This window comes from Antechinus flavipes, chromosome 5 (assembly GCF_016432865.1).
Source record: "Antechinus flavipes isolate AdamAnt ecotype Samford, QLD, Australia chromosome 5, AdamAnt_v2, whole genome shotgun sequence".
Classification (NCBI taxonomy): domain Eukaryota; kingdom Metazoa; phylum Chordata; class Mammalia; order Dasyuromorphia; family Dasyuridae; genus Antechinus; species Antechinus flavipes.
Genome location: NC_067402.1, coordinates 166,308,092 through 166,323,636, shown reverse-complemented (window position 1 = coordinate 166,323,636; position 15,545 = coordinate 166,308,092).

The following is a 15,545-nucleotide window of genomic DNA, read 5'->3' as shown; positions in this document are numbered from 1 at the left end:
TTAAAGTAGTTTCTTGGGAGTCTTATTGGTAAAACACTAAATAAATAGATTAGGTAAAGGGAGTATTGTTATCGTTATTATATTTTCTCCGCCTATCCAAGAGCATTTGATATTTTTCCAATTATTTAAATCTGACTTTATTTGTGTGGAAAGTATATTGTAATTTTGCTCATATAATTCCCGATTTTCTTTTGGTAGATAGATTCCCAAATATTTTATGCTGTCGACAGTTATTTTGAATGGAATTTCTCTTTATATCCCTTGCTGTTGGATTTTCTTGGTGATATATAAAAATGCTGAGGATTTATCTTACATCTTGCAACTTTGCTAAAGTTGTGAATTATTTCTAATAGCTTTTTAGTAGAATCTCTCGGGTTCTCTAAGTACATCATCCTATCATCTACAAAGAGTAATAATGGTTTCCTCATTACCTACTCTAATTCTTTTAATCTCTTTCTCAACTCTTATTGCCGAAGCTAGCATTTCTAATACAATATTCAATAGTAATCATGCTAATGGCAACCTTGTTTCACTTCTGATGTTATTGAGAATGGTTGCAGTTTGTCCCCATTATATATATGATGCTTACTGATGGTTTTTAATAGATGCTACTGATTATTTTAAGGAAAAGTCCATTTATTCTTATACTCTCAAGTGTTTTTTAATTAGGAATGGATGTTGGATTTTATCAAATGCTTTTTATCCATCTATTGAGATGATCATATGGTTTTTGTTAGTTTGATTATTGATATAGTCAATTATGCTAATAGTTTTCATGATCTTGAACCAGCCCTGCATTCCTGTTATAAATCCTGCTTGGTCATAGTGTATTATCCTGAGAATGATTTTCTGTAATCTTTTTGCTAATATTTTATTTAAGATTTTAGCATTAATACTCATTAGGGGAATTGGTCTATAATATTTTTTCTCTGTTGCAACCTATCTGGTTTAGATATCAATACCATATCTGTGTCATAAAAGGAGTTTGGTAGGACTCTTTCCATCCCTATTTCTTTTCAAATAGTTTATTTAGCATTGGAGTTAGTTGTTCTTTAAATGTTTGGTAGAATTCACATGTAAATCCATCTGGTCCTGGGGATTTTTTTCTTAGGGGGCTTGATTAATAGCTTGTTCTATTTCTTTTTCTAAGATGGTACTGTTTATATAATTTATTCTTCTTCTGTTAATCTGGGCAAGCTATATTTTAAAGGTATTCTTCTATTTGATTTAAGTTATTGAATTTACTGGCATAACGCTGGGCAAAGTATTTCCTAATTATTGCACTAATTACCTCTTCATGAGTGATGAGTACTCCCTTTTCATTTTTAAGACTAAGAATTTGATTTTCCTCTTTCCTTATTTTAATCAGATTTACTAAGGGTTTGTCTATTTTGTTGTTTTTTTTTTTTTTCATAGAACCAACTCTTAGTTTATTAACTAATTCAATAGTTTTTTTTTTTTACTTTCAATTTTATTGATCTGTCCTTTTATTTTTTGAATTTCAAGTTTAGTATTTAACTGGGGGTTTTTGTTTGTTCCTTTTCCAGCATTTTTAGTTGCAAGCCCAATTCATTAACCTACTTTTTCTCTATTTTATGCAAGTACGCCTCTAGAGATATGAAATTTTCCCCTATTACCACTTTGGCTGCATCCCACACATTTTCGTATGACAACTCATTATTGTCATTTTCTTGAGTGAAGTTATTAATTATGTCTCTGATTTGCTGTTTCACCCAATCATTCTTCAGTATGAGATTATTTAGTTTCCAATTATTTTTTGGTCTATTTTCCCCTGGCTGTTTGTTGAATGTAATTTTCAGTGCATTGTGGTCTGAAAAGGATGCATTTACTATTTCTGCCTTACTGCATTTGAGTTTGAGGTTTTTATATCTCAATATATAGTCAATTTTTGTATAGGTTCCATGAACTGCTGAGAAGAAAGTATATTCCTTTCTCTCTCCATTCTGTTTTCTCCAAAGAACTATCATACCTAATTTTTCTAGTATTCTATTTACCTCTTTAATTTCTTTCTTTTTTTGTGTGTGTGGTTTGATTTATCTAATTCTGAGAGTTCAAGGTTGAGATCTCCCACTATTATAGTTTTGCTGTGTACTTCTTCTTGCCACTCTCTTAATTTATCTTTTAAGAATTTAGATGCAAAAAAAAAAAAATTAGATGCTACACCACTTAGTGCATATATGTTTAATATTGATATTGCTTCATTATCTATGCTGCCCTTTAGCAAGATATAGTGCCCTTCCTTATCTCTTTTGATTAGATCAATTTTTACTTTTGCTTGATCTAAAATCAAGATGGCTACCCTTGCTTTTTTCACTTCACCTGAAGCATAGCAGGTTCTGCTCCAAGCTTTTACCTTTATTCTGTATGTATGGACCTGCTTCAGGTGTGTTTCCTGTAAACAACATATTGTAGGAGTCTGGCTTTTGATCCATTCTGCTAACCGCTTCCTGTTTATGGGGGAGTTTACCCCATTCACCTTTTTGGTTAAAATTACCAATTCTGTATTATTTGCCATCTTGTTAACCCCGGTTTATGCTTTTCTCCCTTCTTTCCCCTTTACCCCCCTCCCCAGTATTAAACTTGTGAGCATCACTTGCTTCTCACAGCCCTCCTTTTTACTATTCCTTCCCCCATCTTAGAATTCCTTCCTCTATATTTTACCCCTTTTCCTCACAATTTCTGTATTCCTTTTCACTTAGCTTACTCCTTCCCTTTTCACTTTTCCCCTCTCACTTTTCAATGAGGTGGGAGAAGTTTCACCATACATCAAATATGTCTAATATTTTTTTAAGCCAATTCTGATGGCAGTAAGATACACACTTCCCCCTCCATTGTTTCTCTCAGATAGAATAGATTTCCTTTGTTTCTTTGTGAGATGTAGTACCCCCCACTTTACCCTTTTCTGGGTACAATTTCCTTTCCACCCCTAGTTTCTAGAATAAGGTATACATACGTTCTTTATATCTGTATAGCAGAAATATAGTTCCCAAGATTTCTTTTTACCTTTTTAGGTTTCTCTTGAGTTCTATATTTGTAGATCAAACTTTTTGTTTAGTTCTAGTTTTTTCATCAAAAATAGATAAAATTCACTTATTTCATTGAATGTCCACCTTTTTCCCTGGAAAAAATGCTCACTTTGTCTGGGTAAGTTATTTTTGGCTGCATACCAAGTTCCTTAGCCTTTTGGAATAGCATATTCCAGACCCTTCAATTCTTTAAGGTGGATGCTGCTAGATCTTGAGTAATCCTTCTTGTGGCTCCTCTATATTCAGAATGAATTTTTTCTTTCAGCTTGCAGTATTTTGTCCTTCTTCTGATAGTTCTCGACTTTGGCCATTATATTTCTTGGTGTTTTGATTTTAGGGGCCCTTAGAGAAGATGATGGATAAATTATTTCAGTTTCTATGTTACCCTCTGTTTCTATAGTTTCTGGGCAGTTCTCTTTGATAATTTCCTGGAAAATAATGTCCAGGCTCTTTTTTTCATCATATTTTTCAGGAAGTCCTATAATTCTCAGATTATCTCTCCTAGATCTATTTTCCAGGTCTGTTGTTTTTCCAAGAAAATATTTGACATTTTTCCCCATTGTTTCATTTTTTTTTGTTTGTTTGTTTTGTCTTGTTTGACTGATTCTTGGTGTCTCCTCGAGTGATTCATTTCCATTTGTTTGATTCTGATTCTTAATGAATTATTTTCTTCACTCACTTTTTAAATATATTTTTCTAATTGTCCAATTGAATTTTTAAGTGATTTGTTTTGGTCTATGGAATTTTTTTTTCCATTTCACCAATTTTATTTTTTAAATAACTATTTTCTTTTTCCAACTCACTAATTCTGTTTTTCAAGGATTTGATTTCTTTAGCCACTCAATCTTTAAATGAGTAGAATGGCTTATCCAGACTCTCTTGCCAAGCTTCCCTTTCCTTTTCCTATTTTTCTTCTAGCTGTCTTGAGAGCCTTTTTAATTTCTTATATGAGAGTCATCTGTGTTGAGGACTAGATCATATTCCCCTTTGGATATTCATCTGGGGACTGGATATCAGTCTGTTTTTAGTCTCCTCAGGGTTTAAAGTCTGTTCTCTATCCATATAGAAGCTATGGTTCTCATTTAAATTTTTTACTCATTTTGTCAAAGAAGAATCAAAGAAAACAAACTAATCAGAAAAACAAATGCAATCTGTTTTTTTCTGTGGCGGGGGGAGGGGGGGACAGGATGGTATTACCAAGCTTACTCTACAGACTGCAGGGGGCAGCAGCGAGGCACTAGCAGGACAGCAATGCTGTGCTTTGTATGTGCTCTGAGACTCTGAGAGCAAGCTGAGACACTCCAAGGGCTGTGGCCAGTTTCCAAGAGACCTAGCTTTTTGGGGTTGTAGTCTTTACCCACTGTATTTTTAACTTCTTTGCTTGTCTACTGGCTTGCTGGCAGAGCAAAGTAGACAACAGTGCAGTAACCTCTTCCTGCAGAAAAAGCTGAGATCTTACCCCACTTCTGGTCTGCTCAGTTGTGAGCTGCTTTACTTTTTGTGCTGTGTTGTGCTGCCTGCCTTCATTTTGTGCCTGATCTATCCATCCCCACCCATGAGCAAAGACAGACATTTTCTGATAAATTTTGAGGATATCTTCTTTTGGTAATTATTTGTGTGTGTGTGTTTTTTTTTTCAGTCAAGCTCTAATTCCAAGGCATGAGATAAATTATTTTGAGAGAAAAGACGAAGCTTAAGTAGATGTGTGTGTCCTCTCCACCATCTTGACTGGGAGTCTGATGATTATCTTCTTGGGAGAGGGTGTCATGAGACAGAACTTCATTTTGTAAATCTAATTAAAATGATTTTTTTTGGGGGGGAGGGAGTTACATGTACACTTTTTTTTTTTTTAGATATATCCTTATGAACCATGATGGGAGAGAAAAATCAGAACAAGGGAAAACCACAAGAGAAAAAAACAGAAAAAGTGAACATAATTTTACACATTCAATTTCCAGAACTCTCTCTCCCAGTGTGGATGAATTGTTTTATTGGAATGACCTTGGATCACTGAACTATTGAGAAGAAACATTTTTCATAGTTGATCATTACACAATCTTACTATTACTGTGTAAAATGTATTCCTAGTTCTGCTTGTTTTTCTCAGCTTCAGTTCCTGTAAATCATTTTAGGCATTTCAAAAATCAGCTTGTTCATCATCTTTTATAGAACAATAGTATTTCATTATTTTAATATACCATTATCTATTCAGCCATTTCCCAAATAATGGATACACATTTTTCCAAATCTTGGTCACAACATGTGGGGCCTTTTCCCTACTTTATGATTTCCTTGATATACAAACCCACTAATGGCATTGCTGGGTCAAAGGTTATGCACTATTTTACAGTCTTTTCAGAATAGTTCTAAATTGCTTTCCAGAATGATTGGATATATTCACAACTCTACCAACAATGTATTAATGCCCCAGTTTTCTCACATTCCCTCCAACATTTAGCAGTATATTTTTCTGTCATCTTAGCCAATCTAAAAGGTGTGAAGTATCTTAGATGTTTTAATTTGCATTTCTCTAATCAATAGTGATTTATAGCATTTTTCATATAACTATAAAAGGCTTTAATTTCTTCTTTTTCTTTCAGGGACATTCAAGGACATTCAAGGAAAGAGGTGACTTCCATTTATTTTTCATGAAAATTTCTTCATGAAAAGACCAGAGCTGAACCAAAAATTTGACATCCAAATATAAAACTCAAGAAAAGCATAAAAAAGGTAAAAAGAAAAGAACTCTTGAGAACTGTATATCTGTTATGGGTATACATAGAGAATGCATGTATAATCTGATTTTAATGCTTAAAGTTATAATGTAAAAAAAAAAAAAAAACTAGAGGTGGAAAGGGGATTTTACTAGAAAATAGGAAAGTGGAGGTAAAATGAGAGTAATTATATCTCACAAAGAGGCAAAGAAGGGAGGGCATGAACATCAGATTTGGCTCAAAGAGAGAATATTAGACATATTTGGTTTCACAGAGAAACTTATCTCACCTTATAGAAAAGTGGAAGGGGAAAGGAGAGAAGGGAAGGGATATGCTAATAGAAGGGAAAAGAGAAATAGTAGGGGAAAGGTATGAGAAAGGGAAAGGGGCTCTAAAGAGGGAGGGCTGCTTGAGGCAAGTAGGGCTCATTAGTAAAATACTAGGGAGGAGGGAAAGAGGAAAAGGAAAGAGAAAAGTATAATTTGGAACATATAAGATGGCAGAAATACAGAATTAGTAGTTTTAGCTATAACTGTGAATAGGGTGAACTCTCTCATTAAACAGGAGCAGATAGCAGACTGGATTAAAAGCCAGAACCCTACAATATGTTGTTTACAAGAAACACATTTAAAACAGAGTGATACATACAAAGTAAAGCTAAAAGGCTGGAGCAGAATCTATTATGCCTCAGATGAAATAAAAAAAAAAAAAGCAGGGATAGCCATCCTGATCTCAGATCAAGCAACAGCAAAAATTGATCTAATTAAAAGAGATAAGGAAGAAAACTATATATTGCTAACGTCTACCATAGAAAATGAAGTAATATCAATACTAAACATACATGCATCAAGTGGTAGAGCATCCAAATTCCTAAAGGGGAAGTTAAGAGAGCTGCAAGAAGAAATAGATAGCAAAATTATAATAGTGGGAGATCTCAACTTGATATCTCAGAACTAGATAAATTGAACCACAAATTAAATAAGGAAGAAGTTAAAGAGGTAAATAGAATACTAGAAAAGGTAAGTATGATAGATCTTTAGAGAAAACTGAATGGAGGCAGAAAGGAGTTTACTTTTTTTCTCAGTGGTTATGGTATATGAATGTTATGGAATATTATTGTTATATAAGAAATAATCAGGAAGATGATTTTAGAAGGGACTGGAGAAACTTACATGAATTCATACTAAGTGAAATGAGCAGAAGCAGGAGATCATTGTACACAGCAACATCAATTTTATGCTATGATCAATTCTGGTGAACATGACTCTTTCCAATAATAAGATGTCTGATGCCAGTTCCAATGATCTTGTGATGAAGAGAGCCATCTAGACTAGGGAGAGGATTTGTGGGAACTGAAAGTGGGTCACAGTTTTAAAATGTCACTTTTTTTGTTGTTGTATACTTGCATTTTGTATTCTTACTCATTTACTTTCCTTTTTAAAAACTGATTTCTCTTTTGCACCAAAAGAATTGAATAAATATGTTTATTCATATTGGATTTAACATATATTGAATTGCTTGTCATCTAGGGGATAGGGTAGGGAGAAAGAGGAGAAAATCTGAAATACAGATTATTCAAGATGGCAGCAAAGGTACACATGACTTTCTAAGCTCCTCTTATGCCTTCAAAACCAACTATTAAATTCACCCTCAAAATAGGGCTTGACTGGTAAAACCCACGAAGTTTAGAAGCACAACAACTTACCAGCCAAAGATAATCTGGAAGATACCCAGATTGGATTGTCCTGAGGGGCCAAAAACAGACCAGCAAAGGCAGGGAGAGACTAGCATCCAGAGCAGACCAGGAGCAGAGGTAACCTCTGTGGCTAGAGATGACTTTCCCATAGACTAACTGATCTGCCTTAATTATAAATTGGCAGAGAAATTAAAGCCAAAGACAGATGGTATTCTCTAAAAAAAAATGCCAGAATCTAACAAGATCTGGCTATAACCACCCAAAACCAGACTCAGTGCAGCCCATAACACAATCCTGCAGCCACATCCTGCAGTACAGGGCTTTTGCAGGGGCAGTTACAAATCTGCATGGCAGGGGGGCACAGCCCAAGGCAGTCTCTAAAATGCACAGTGTGGGGCTTGTCCTGGGGCAATAAAACTTTTGCAGCCGGCTGTGCTTCCTTGGGCAGGGACACTTCTGGTTCCTGCAGGACTATTTGCTGGTCAGCCACCAATATCCACAACCCCACAGCGGGCTTTAGCCTAAGGTAGTGACACTTTCACTGCTCAGCTTCTGGCCCCAGGGCAGTCGTTTACCCACACATCAGGATTCTTTGCAGGGCACTTGACCCTGAGTTACTTCTGGTGGGCAACTCTTTCCCAGAGTACTCCCGTACCTTGTTGCACTTTGTAGCCAGTTAGTAGGACAGCTACCCAGCCATACACTTATCCCTATTCTGCAGAGGAAGGTGGTAACCTTCTAGCCCTGAAGGCAGATCCTATGGACTCTAAAAAAATCAGTAAAAAAGTCAAAAGGATGATCAATAGATTCTATACAGAAAGAGAGCAGCTTTCAATCCCGAGGAGACTAGTAGCAGACAGTCTCCAGACAATTCAACAATTGTCCCCAACACAAAATGCTCCCCTAGAAGAGACTATTAAAAAACCTTAAAAGAGAACTAAAAGAAAAATGGGGAAAGGAAAGAGAAGCTATGCAAGAGAGCAACAATTTCCTGAAATATGAATTGGAAAAGGTAAAAACTCCCAAGAAATGAGGGGAAACAGAATTTATGAATTGGAAAAGGAAAAGAATTCTCAAGAAAGTAGGATTTGTAAATTGGAAAAAGAAAATAACTGACTAAAAAAATTTAGCAAAATGGGAAAAAAATCCATAGAGCAAAACAACTCATTTTATAATTCAATTGGACATATACAAAAAGAAGTTAAAAAAAAAAAAGCTAATGAAGAAAATAACTCACTAAAAATCAGAACTGGACAAATAGAAATGACTGGTTCATTGAGACATCAAGAATCAGCCAAGCAAAACCAAAAAAAAAAAAAAAATGAAAGATTAGAAAAAAAAATCAGATATTTACTTGGAAAAATAACAGACCTGGAAAAGAGATCTAGGAGAAATAACCTGAGGATCATTGGACTTCCCGAAAATTGTGATGAAAAAAAGAGTCTAGATACTATTTTACAGTAAATGATCAAAGAGAACTGCCCAGAAATAATAGAACCAGTAGGTAAAATAGGCATTGAAAGAATTCATCGAACACCTTTTGAAAAAGACCTTAAAATAAAAACTCCGGCCAAATTTTAGAACTATCAGACTAAAGAAAAAATATTACAAGCCATTAGGAAAAAACAATTCAAACACTGAGACAATAAGGATCACTCAAAATCTAACCCTCAATAATCTCATCTTAAAGAATGATTGGATATAACAGCAAATTATAGACACAATTAATAATTTCACTCAACATAAGGACAATGATGAGACATCATTCCAAAATTTGTGGGATGCAGCCAGAGCAGTAATAAGGGGAAATTTTATATCTTTAGAGGCTTACTTGAATAAAATAAAAAAGAGAAGATAAATGAAATGGGCTTTCAACTTAAAAAGCTAGAAAAAGATTAAAATAAACCCCCCCAATCAAATACTAAAGTTGAAATTTTAAAATTAAAAGGAGAAATTAACAATATCAAAAGTTTAAAAAAAACTATTGAATTAATAAATAAAACTAAGAGTTGCTTTTATGACAAAACCGATAATATAGATAAACTTTTGGTAAATCTGATTAGAAAAAGGAAAAAGGAAAATCAAATTGTTAGTCTTAAAAATGAAAAGGGGGAACTTTCCACCCATGAAGAGGAAATTAGAGCAATAATAAGGAGTTACTCTGCCCAATTTAATGCCAATAAATTTGATAACTTAAGTGAATGGATGACTACCTCCAGAAATATAGGCTTCCAAGATTAACAGAGGAGAAAGTAACTTGCTTAAATAGTCCCACCTCAGAAAAAGTAATAGTACAAGTTATTAGTCAACTCTCTAAGAAAAAGTCCCCAGGACCAGATGGATTTACATGTAAATTCTACCAAACCTTTAAAGAACATTTAGTCCCAATGCTATATAAATTATTTGATAAAATAGGGAATGAAGGAGTCCTACCAAATTCCTTTTATGACACAGACATGGTACTGATAGCTAAACCAGATAGGTTGAAAACAGAGAAAGAAAATTATAGATCAATCTACAATGAATATTGATGCTAAAATCTTAAATAAGATATTAGCAAAAAGACTACAGAAAATCATCCCTAGGATAATACACCATGGTCAAGTAGGATTTATACCAGGAATGCAGGGTTGGTTCAATATTAGGAAAACTATTAGTATAATTGACCATGTTAATAACCAAATTAACAAAAACCATATGATCATCTCAATAGATGCAGAAAAAGCATTTGATAAAATCCAACATCCATTCCTAATAAAAACACTTGAGAGTATAGGAATAAATGGTCTTTTCCTTTAAATAATCAATAGCATCTCTTTAAAACCATCAGTAAGCATCATATGTAATGGGGATAAACTAGAACCATTCCTAATAAGATCAGAAGTGAAACAAGGTTGTCTTCTATCACCATTATTATTCAATATTATATTAGAAATGCTAGCTTTGGCAATAAGAGCTGAGAAAGAAATTAAAGGAATTAGAGTTGGTAAAGAGGAAACCATTATCACTCTTTGCTCATGATATGATGATATACTTAGATAACCCCAGAGATTCTACTACAAAGCTATTAGAAATAATCCATAGTTTCAGCAAAATTGCAGGATATAAAATAAACCCAAAAAAGTCATCAACATTCTTATATATCACTAACAAAATCCAACAGTTACAGTTACAAAGAGAAATTCCATTTAAAGTCACTACTGACAGTATAAAATATTTAGGAATCTATCTGCCAAGGGAAAATCAGAAACTATATGAGCAAAACTACAAAACTCTTTCCACACAAATAAAGTCAGATCTAACCAATTGGAAAAATATTAAATGCTTTGGATTGGGTGAGCAAATATAATAAAGATGGCAATACTACCTAAACTAATCTATTTATTTAGCACTATACCAATCAGTCTCCCCAAAAACTATTTTAATTATCTAGAAAATATAATAACAAAGCTCATCTGGAAAAACAAAAGGTCAAGAATTTCAAGAGAATTTCAAGGGAAAAAATCAAATGAAGGTGGCCTAGCTATAGCAGGTCTAAAATTACATTATAAAGCAGCAGTTACCAAAACCATTTGGTATTGGCTAAAGAATAGATTAGTTAATCAGTGGAATAGGTTAGGTTCAAAGGACAAAACAGTCAATAACTATAGCAAACTAGTGTTCAACAAACCCAGAGACGCCAGCTTTTGGGATAAGAACTTACTGTTTGACAAAATTGCTGGGAAAATTGAAAACTAGTATGGCAGAAACTAGGCATCGACCCACACTTAATACCGTACACCAAGATAAGGTCAAAATGAGTTCATGACCTAAACATAAAGAATGAGATTATAAATAAATTAGAGGAACACAGGATAGTTTACCTCTCAGACCTGTTGAAGAGGAAGGGATTTATGACCAAAGATGAACTAGAGATCATTACTGATCACAAAATTTAAAAAATGATTATATCAAACTGAAAAGTTTTTGTACAAACAAAACTAATGCAGACAAGATTAGAAGGGAAGCAATAAACTGAGAAAATATTTTTACAGTCAAAGGTTCTGATAAAGGACTCATTTCCAAAATATATAGAGAATTGACTCTAATTAATAAGAAATCAAGCCATTCTCCTATTGATCAATAGTCAAAGGATGTGAATAGACAATTCTCAGATGAAGAAATTGAAACTATTTCTAGCCATATGAAAAGATGCCCCAAGTCCTTATTAATCAAAGAAATAAAATTAAGACAACTCTGAGATACCACTACACACCTGTCAGACTGACTAGAATGACAGGGAAAGATAATGTTGAATGTTGGAGGGGATGTGGGAAAACAGGGACACTAATACATTGTTGGTGGAATTGTGAATACAGCCAACCATTCAGGAGAACAATTTGGAACTATGTTCAAAAAGTTATCAAACTGTGCATACACTTTGATATATCCCAAAGAGATCATAAAGAAGGGAAAGGGATCTGTATGTGCACGAATGTTTGTGGCAGCTCTCTTTGTAGTGGCTAGAAACTGGAAACTGAGTTGATGCCCATCAACTGGAGAAAGGCTGAATTTATTGTGATATATGAATATTATGGAATATTGTTGTTCAGTAAGAAATGACCAAAAGGACAATTTCAGAAAGGACTCGAGAAACTTACACAAACTGATGCTGAGTGAAATGAGGAGGGCCAGGAGATCATTATATACTTCAACAACAATACTATATGATGACCAGTTCTGATGGACCTGGCCATCTTCAGCAATGAAATGAACCAAATCAATTCCAATGGAACAGTAATGAACTAAACCAGGTACGCCAGTGAAAGAACTCTGGGAGATGACTAAGAACCATTACATTGAATTCCCAATCCCTATAATTTTATGTGCATGCATTTTGGATTTCCTTCACAGGCTAATTGTACAATATTTCCGAGTCCGGTTCTTTTTGTACAGCAAAATAACGGTTTGGTCATGTATACTTATTGTGTATCTAATTTATACTTTAATATATTTAACATCTACTGGTCATCCTGCCATCTAGGGGAGGGGGTGGGAAGAAGGAGGGGAAAAATTGGAACAAAAGTTTTGGCAATTGTCAATGCTGTAAAATTATCCATGCATATAACTTGTAAATAAAAACCTATTTAAAAATTTAAAAGTAAATATACAAAAAAAGAAAACCCCAAATATGTTTATAAAGATTTGGTTGTGATTGAAATGGCCAAACAAATCTACACTTTTTATTTTATTAATAAGGAAACGAAAGTTCAGAAATCTAAGTAATTTAATCATTGAAAGGGGAGAGTCAAACCTGGATTCTCAGAATTCAAATAAAGTGTCCTTTTCATTGCATGATGCTTCTTTGGTTAATTCACACAAAAAACTCAAAATTCTTTGATTTTGAGCTACATTTATAAGTATATGGTCCTAGGCAAGCTTCTCAAACTTTTTTGTCTCAGTTTCCAGCATAAGGAACAACTTGCTGAGCAGCATGGTGTAGCAAGTTTTTAATAATAGTCTGTAAAATAAGAATAATAATAACAACTAGATTACAGTTCTGTTGTGAGGATCAAATGAGATAATATGTAAAATATTATATAAACAAAGCTTTAGATAAAGCTTAGCAATCATTCTTATTCTCATCATCATGATTACTGCCATCTCAAAACATTTGGTAATTAACTATTGAAATATGAAAATCCAGTTGGACTGCCATGATATTATATCTGGAGAACATATTTTATTCCCTAAGCTATATAAAATATTACATGTATATGAAAAGCATGTCAGCTAAAAACAGCTTTAGGGCTTGGTCTTTATTTCAACTGGATGCACATGAGCAGATGTTTGTTTCAATACTTTGTGAGTTGAGCCCTTGCAGTGTATTTGCCTGAAAAATAAAAGGATAGCAAATGATATGACTAAGAAAGTGAACAATGAAATATACAGTCTTATCAGAGTTGCAGCAGAAACTACATTAGGCAAGAAGAGTTTATGAAAAGAATGAATAGCAGTGATACTTGTTGATGCATAAGTTAGACTTCCTTTCAATTCCCCTTTGAAGACCCATTCCTTTCATAAAACCCTTCCATAATCATGATATAGCAGTAACCTTAATCACTACAATGCTTAGGGCATAACATTATAAGAAAAAGAGGGAGATTGAAGTGGGTATGCAGCTTTAAGATTCTATGATTCTGGAAACATCAAGGTGATGATTTCTCAATGGATGAGAGCTAAACTTTCAGCAGGCCTACACAGAAAGCACAATAGGGAGATACTTGCTGAGCAAAATAAGGTAGGATGCTATTTCCATAATAGTGCAACAGACAAGAATGGATGGGAGGAGTGCCATAATTTCTATCTCATGGTGGCCACCCAACTGTGAGGATCTTAGGAAGTCCAAAGGCATTGCCAGTGTCTGTCCCAAGAAGTTTGGCTCAATCACAACATCATATGCCAGATACAAGCAGAAAAAAAGGCATTCTCTGCAGAGAATGAATACAAAACTCTTGCTATTTATAGCATCTATTGGTTAAGTAGCAACCACCATGTAAAGAGACTCAAAATAAAGCCAGGGTCACCCTAGGAACTCTAAGAATCAAATACAATATAAAGAGAACTTTAGAATGTTTAGAAGAAACAAAAAAAATAAGAAAGCAATTAGTGCATTGCAAAGCTGTATCAAAAGACTAACACAACTAGCTAAACTGGGAAACAAGCATTATTTTCTGATAGCAAAGAGTTGGGAATTAGACCACAACTTGTCTTAAGCCAAAATATTGATTTTGGCACTTCTTGGAATTACCATCTCCTTTCAATGATAGTTGACTATATGATTTTTAATTAATTTAAAGTATTAAAGGAAAATAATGTATTATTTGATTTTCAGCTATGTGACTCTGACCAGAAGTTAATTAGGAGTACAATATATCTTCTATCTTGAACTCTAGAATGCTCTGCATACATGCCTGTAGAACCACAAGAGTATATAAGTTTAGGCAGGACTGAATGGAAAGCAAATTAACATCAGCTGATAACTTTTCCCCCTTTTTGTCCTCTCTTAACTTGACTATAATTTCCAAATTTGTTCAGGTTAGCACTCCTCCCGTCCATAAAGAAAAGTACTACTCTAGATATTCAAGTATAAGAATGTACTTCCCTAAATAGGAAAGAGTAAGCAATAACTATTTTAGAGTGATTAGTGAAATAAAATACACCTAAACCCTGGCATGGAAATATTTTTTTTTTCTGGAAAGGAAATGAATATGGTAAAAAAGGGGGGCGGGGAAGGAAATCAAGTTCAGAGACTTAAATTAGAACTCTAGGTAAGAGAGAAATTTCAGTGCAGCACCTTTTAAATTAAACTTAATTGAACTAGATTAAGCTGAATTAAAATTGATTAGCCAGAACCTGACATCATTATGAATATGAATAATAATAATTAATAATGTTTTTTGAGCACCAACTGGATATAGGATAAGACACAGTTCTTTCCCAGGGGCTTATATTCTAAATTAGGCAGACAGACCAAAGGTACATTGAGAAAAATTAAGAGAAATAGACTCTGAGGAGAAAGAGGTGCCCATGGGGAAAAGAGTACCTAATAGCACTGAATACATTAGGAAATTTTTTTTTCATGTTCTTGGAGAAGGTTAGAGAATAATTAGTTACTCCAGTAAGTTCCATGTAAGAAAAAGGGAAAATTGGAAAAATGCATATGTTTATGTGTGTGTTTGTGTGTGTGTGTGTGTGTGTGTGTGTGTGTGTGTGTGCATCTATTTAAAAGATGGGAAACATGGAAAGTGAAAAAGAAAAAGGCTCTCAAAGCACCAGATGCAATTTATTACTGAGTATGCATTAAGATGAATGGATGCTTCATTTGACAAAAAGAACAAGCAGTTATCAAACGAGTCAGTAATTATACTTAAAAAAAATACCACTTACATAGCCATCATTCATATGTACATGACATTCTTCTATTAAAATATGAGTTCTTTAAATGTAGGAATTATTTCATCTTTTTATTGGTGTTCCCAGATCCTAGCACAGTGCTTGGATCATAATAGATGCTTACTAAATTGCTTACTGATTGATTGATTAGCA